The 6,868-nt window shown below is 38.4% G+C and overlaps 1 pseudogene; it reads left to right on the forward strand.

The window, feature by feature from the left end:
* The first annotated feature begins 1,204 nt into the window (after positions 1-1,204).
* On the forward strand, positions 1,205-3,148 carry LOC143617389 (F-box protein MAX2 homolog A pseudogene; annotated as a pseudogene).
* The last annotated feature ends 3,720 nt before the right edge of the window (positions 3,149-6,868 follow it).

The raw sequence follows: 6,868 nt of genomic DNA on the forward strand, positions 1-6,868 counted from the left end.
ATGTAATAAGTTGTTTGGGCTTATATTGTGAGAGGAAAAGTTTCATAAGTTACAATTTTGTAACTTATTAACTTAATGAAAAGTTATAAGGAGGTAAAATAAGGAATCCCAAACACCCCCTAAGTGTATTTAAATTGATTTTATTTATATTTATATTTTTTTAAGTGAACTTAATAAAAAGATGCACGTGCAAAAACGTATAATTGAAAGTATTCAGGTAGAAGACTTCTCATAAAATAGTAATTCTGATCACTCAACCTAAATACTGAAGGAGTGTTATCTTTATTGATATATTCATCAATTTACAACTCATAGAAGGACAAGAGAACATTAAATTATAACGATGGATGTTCTTCAATAACTATGTTATTTTGAGCCAAATCATGAAAAGATTTTGAAAGTTCGACAACATAAAAAATAACTTGTTAACCAATTTAATTTTGTGAATATTTTGCTTCATTTGAGCATAGTTTTGCTCAACATTGAAACTATTCCATACAACGTTTTGATCAACATTGAAAAAAAATTTAATGTTGACACAAATGTTTCAAATTTGATACTAGTAAGAAGCATTGTTAGGCCTGAGGTGGCATGTCGTAAGTGTTCACAATCTATTCTTAAATTTTGATAGTCGAGTGAAAAATAGTCAATTTACCACATCCCGAACCTTTTGATATTTTCCAAAACTGTCATTGAAAATAAATTTGAAACCCAAATCATGTTTAAAATTCTAAATTCATCGGTTTGACATATTCAAGTCGATACTTTGAACTCTTAACAAATTTGACGATATATCTTTTTGCATCTCAAACTTTTAAAATTACTATTATTATTATTTAATAATTAAAAAAATTATTTTGTAAAATGAAAGAGTGTTCGAGTTTTGTTTTATATTATAATATTCTATAATATATATAGTAAAATATGTTAACGATTAAATTTTAAATTATATATTTTTTTCAATTTTTAACAAACATGGTTTGTCGTTAATTTTTTGATTTTACCATGTATTTTGAAATATATAGTGAAATAATATGTTAATATTATTTTTATAAAATGTATAATATAATATAATAACTTGTAAAAGGAAAGTCGTTTTCCGATATTATCCTCAACTAGTCATCCCTATCCAGTGTGTCTCTGTAGATATCTAATCCAGTAGCCATCAATCTGAAACCCCCAAACCCCAATAGGAGCAAAAAGAATGGCGCAAGCATCGACCATCAACGACCTCCCTGACGTGATCCTCTTCAGCATCATCGCCGCCATCTCGGACGTCCGCACCCGCAACTCCGCCTCCTTAGTCTCGAAAAAATGGCTGTGCGTGGACCGATCCACCCGCACCCACCTGACCCTCCTGTTCATGCTCCCCTGGTGCTTCCGATCCATCACCCACCTCGACCTCTCCTTCCTCTCCCCGTGGGGCCACCCGCTCTTCTCCTGATCCGACTCCACACTCTTTGCCCAGCTCTTGAAACAGTCTTTTCCAAATGTCCAGTCCCTTGTTATATACTCCCGAAACCCAACTGCTATTCAGGCGCCCCCCGCAGCTGCCTCCCGGATCAGATTTTCCCGTTTTTGAAAGCTCCCTTGACGTCTTGGATCTCTCTTGTTTCTATTGCTGGACGGATGATATCCCTCCGGCTTTCAAGTCTAACGCCAAGACTGCCACCAGGCTCACGGCTTTGAATCTTTTGAACCCGGCTTTTCCTGAAGGGTTTAGGGGTCAGGAAGTGGAGGAGATTACCAGCGCCTGTCCGAATTTGAAGAAATTGTTGATGACCTGCATGTTTGATCCACGGTATATTGGATTTGTTGGTGACGAAACGCTAATTTCAGTTGCGGTGAATTGCCCTAATTTGGTGTTACTTCATCTTGCGGATCCGTTGGCTTTGGTGAATGCGAGAGCGGATCCAGATACGCAGGATTTTGCCCAGGATGATGCGGGGATTACGGTTGCGACGCTGATTGAAATGTTCTCCGGTCTTCCGTTACTGGAAGAGCTTACATTGGATATTTGTAATAATATTAGGAACACCGGTCCTGCATTAGAGATATTTACCACCAAATGCCCCAAGTTGAAGTGTTTGAAGCTTGGAAACTTTCACGGGATTTTGATGCCGGTTGGGTCTAAGCTAGACGGGTTAGCTTTGTGTCACCGGCTCGAATCGTTATCGATCAGAAACGTAGCTGATTTGACCGATATGGGTTTGATTGCGATCGCGAGAGGCTGTTCCAGCTTGTCGAAATTTGAAGTCCAAGGATGCAAGAATATCACGGTTCGTGGGTTAAGAACTTTTGTTTGTTTGCTGAGTCGAACATTAATCCATGTTAAGATCTCGTGTTGCAAGAATCTTGGCGCCCGATCGTCTCTCAAAGCGTTGGAGCCGGTTCAAAATCAGATCCAGAAGCTTCACATTGATTGCATTTGGGATGACAATCTTGACCATGTTGACCAGTTTGATGGTCTTGAAATTGAAATTGATCACAAAAGGAAGAAACAAAAGCTTGATTTCGATCTAAACGAAGCTCGATCATGGGAGAAGCTGAAGCATTTGTCCCTTTGGTTTTCAGTTGGTGAGCTTTTAACACCATTATTATCATCAGGGCTTGAAGATTGCCCGAATCTTGAAGAAATTAACATCAAAGTTGAAGGTGATTGTAGGCACTTTTCAAAGCCAGCTGAACGAGAATTTGGGCTACGGTGCTTAGGATTATACCCGAAACTATCAAAGATGAAACTTGACTGTGGTGATACAATTGGGTATGCGCATACAGCCCCATCGGGTCAGATGGATTTGAGTTTATGGGAGCGGTTTTATTTGTTTGGAATTGGGGATTTGGGTTTGGTTGAGTTGGATTACTGGCCGCCACAGGATAGAGATGTGAATCAGAGGAGTTTGAGTTTGCCGGCTGCTGGATTGCTGCAAGAATGTTTGATGTTAAGGAAGTTGTTTATTCATGGTACGGCTCATGAACATTTTTTGATGTTTCTGTTGCGGATACCGAATTTGAGAGATGTGCAGTTAAGGGAGGATTATTATCCTGCACCTGAAAATGATATGAGTACGGAGATGAGGGCGGATTCATGTAGTCGGTTTGAAGATGCGTTGAATAGGAGGCGGATTCTTGATTGAAATTGATGGTGGATGGTCGTGATGATTAATGTTTTGGCTAGAATAAGATGTGAAGAATAAGGTGTATCAAGTCTGATTTAACACGTTTCATGTATGTTTGATGATATTAGGATTTTAATCATCTATGGGCTATTATATTTGTCGAACTTTATTGTGTTTAGATAAATATCTAAAAGTGAAATGTCCATCACTAGTGTAAATATTACTTTGACAACCTACATACCACCATCATTTCTTTTACACCAAACCAAATCACACATTTTTGTCTCATTATTCTGGTTGACCACTTATCTTTTTTTTTTTGAACAGCATACACCTGGTTGACCAATTATCTGGCGTGTACAAGAACACACCTGCAATTTTGATTCACCATCCCAAAACTAGGTTCACATGGGTGGTTTATCTAAATTTTGGGTTGTTATGGCTCATGGATATTGCTTGGTCAAAGTTAGTTACCTTTTTTATGGAAGCTTGTCAAACTGGGTTTGGAAAATTGAAAGACGGGTCAAAATGGGTTCCTTTAGAGTAAGGAGCAAATTCAGTATTGATACCGGTATCGATTTCACTAGCGTCAGTACCGAATCGGTACCAAAGTTTTGAGTTTTTGTATCGTTACGGTACGGTACCGGTATTTCTCGAAATACTGAAACGATACCAAATCGAATATTTCGGCTCCGTTATTAGTACAAAAAATTTGCGATTTTCGGGATCGGTATTTTCGGTACCGATCTCGTCTCTAGTTTAGAGTGTATGATCCACTAAGTGCTGAACGGGTACCTTACCGCTAACATAAACGTTCGTAACGAACTCACATATACCAATCGAATTCTTGTGCTATATATCATGGCGCATGCTAATTAACTAGTTGATTATTATAATTATAACATTATATTCTTCTATCTTTTCTAGTAAATTGTGGTTTTGATATAGTTCATTTGGTCCAAAAATGCATTCACCGTGTTGCTACAACGGGTATAGCGACAATGATAGTATGGTCGGGTGAGAGTATGGATGCTTTAAGGGTCACCCAGCTTCCTGCTTATACCTACAACACGAAAGAACTGGTTAGAAGGGGACCACTGACCGGGGTCTCTGAACCACCCTCCAACGTTCATCATTAGTAATTTATCCCATGAAACTATATAAATAGTAAATATAGATATCTATACTAAAGTTAAAGAATGCAAGAGGAGATAGTGGTTGTGGCCCGGCGGTTAGAGAGCAACTGAGGCGATCTCAGACTGCTTAACCGGTGACTGGTCGTTGGGGTTGAATTGTGCTGATGGTGTCATGCTTCAGCGGCTCGTGGACTTATCAGCTTAAGCAGCTTAGTAAATTATAATTACTTTTTGAAGAGGGAGATCTCTTAGTGAATATTACTTTGAAGATGATTTGGAGAGTACTATTCTAGAGAGAGAATACAAGCACTCGAAAGCTTCTCTTGGAAGCTTGAGCTTCTTAAGAGAAAAATGCCATCTCTTCTTTCAGCTTATGCATACTAGGTGCATGCTATTTTCGTGCAACCTTTTTCTGTCATATTGTTGCTTTTACTTTATGGCACGCGCCAACTTTTTGTCAGTCATGACTTGATCTATCATTTACTGTAGCAAGAACTTCGTAATCAACTTAGGAAACTTGTTGGGCAAGAGTCGAACTTCCCCATCTGGCAGCTTATGTTTGCTACTTCTTTATTCCTAAGTTTCCCCAGCTTGTGAGCTTATGCTTGATGCTTTTTTATTCTTAATCTTCTCTAGCTTATGAGTGGGTAGGGGTACCCACTTCATCAAGCCCCCCCACCCCCCCACCCACCAACCCCAAGTCAGAAGTGTTCGGATTGAAATGATGAATGCTTGTGACTCAACTCTTACTTATTTAAAATGTTCTCCCCGTGTGTTTAATGTTTTTGGACTCAACAACATGCCACTTCATAAACCAATGACATACCCATTTTGTTGTTTTAGGCTTGTTTAATTAAAGCCTATAAGCTAGAAAATGTTTCTAACGTACGGTCTAGGAGCTTCTGGAGTCGATCTATCTTGTAATATATTCCTAGTGATGAGCAACTAACAGTTTAATAACTACCGAAGTGATTGATTAAGCATTTACTACCAAAGGTTATGATGGATTTAGTGCAACAGCTGGCAGCCAGCTTCCATCTTGACTTTTAGATACTTTACGATTTCTTCGAAACCTCTTATAGTTTTTAGAGAACTATTAAATGTGGTTACAATTGTGATAATCATATATCATTTTGGCATTCCTTTCTCAGAAGTCAAGAGACCAGTTATGACAACTTACAATGTCACGTATCTTGGCAACTTTAGTATCACTCATTTAGGTTAGATCTCTCTACATTTGTTAAACAAAAAGACTATATAACCTCATATTGTAACGATGAAGCATGATTATCTTGCAACACTTCATTGCAACCAAAGTTCATAATATTGTTTCTAAAAAAAGGATTATCAACATAAATATCAACCCCTTCCTTAAAAAAAGAGGGAATGAGATTGTTTGTGGTACCATACACATATCGAAATATCGATACCGAAATTCTGAAAAGTGTGTACCGAATCTATTGCTACTGTACTGGTTCGGTATGGTACCGTTACTATTTTTTTTGAAAGTCCCATATTATGAAAAGGAAAAAAGGGGGACAACTAGGAAGAAGTGAGAGGCGCAAACACACTACAATCATAAAGGAAATAAGTACAAGTACCAATACCCTCTATAAAGGGAAATTCATGAAATTAAAGTTGCACAAATTCTCCCATTGAAGACTCGACCTCTTACGACGATGTTTCACCCACATATCAGACACGAATTTGATGCCGTTCACCGCTTTGGATATATGAAAAGGCTCGTTATTGTAAATGATGACATTTCCAAATTTTCAAATCATCCAACGTATTACCGCTGAAATAGATTGAACCGCGAGACATTCCTCCTTATATGATGTTTCACCACTATACTAAAGCCTTATCCTTTGGAGGTCGGTTAACACTTGTTAAATCGGTTTTAGGCAACTTGGGGCACTTATTACTTTTCATTATTCGAAACTATGGTTAAGACCTTGAAGCAACTGGAAAGTAAAAGGGGAAAATTTTTCTAGGGAGGATAAGAAGAAAAGGAGAAAAATAGTCGGGTAGCTTGGAGTACGATAATACTTGATAAAGAACGTGATGGTCTCGCTGTGGGTAGTTTAAGGGCCGCTAACACAGCTTTGCTGGCCAAATGGCTCTTTCGTTTCAAAAATTGTAATGGTTCCTTGTGGGTTCGGGTGATTTCCTCGGTCCATCGCGAGACTCATAAATGGGACGTGGAAAAACGTACATTGGCTTGATGGTTAAAGATGAAAGCATTGATCACCTATATTGGAAAGATTGAAGCCTCAAGTTGGTATAGGAGAGAAAACACCCCTCTGGTTGGATTGCTGGGCAGGTAATACCCCTTTTAAGCTTCACTTCCCTACTATTTTTTCTTTAAAACTTCAAAGGATGTGTGTGTAGCAGATTGTTATGTGTGGAATAATGGTGGGTTGGTATGGAACTGGAGATGGCGTCGAAAACCTCGTACAAGTAACACTACAACTTGCAGATATACATGAATGTGACTCGTACATCTCAACCGTGCGAATAACCCGGAACCCGGACATATATGTGGCTTTGGAACTATTCGGACGACTCATTATCATTATTTTGGTAAAAGGTCTTAGGTGGAAGATAGATAAT

The sequence above is a fragment of the Bidens hawaiensis genome, unplaced genomic scaffold (genome assembly GCF_021521415.1).
Source record: "Bidens hawaiensis isolate Kalapana, Puna unplaced genomic scaffold, B.hawaiensis_p1.1 tig00054176_1, whole genome shotgun sequence".
NCBI lineage: Eukaryota > Viridiplantae > Streptophyta > Magnoliopsida > Asterales > Asteraceae > Bidens > Bidens hawaiensis.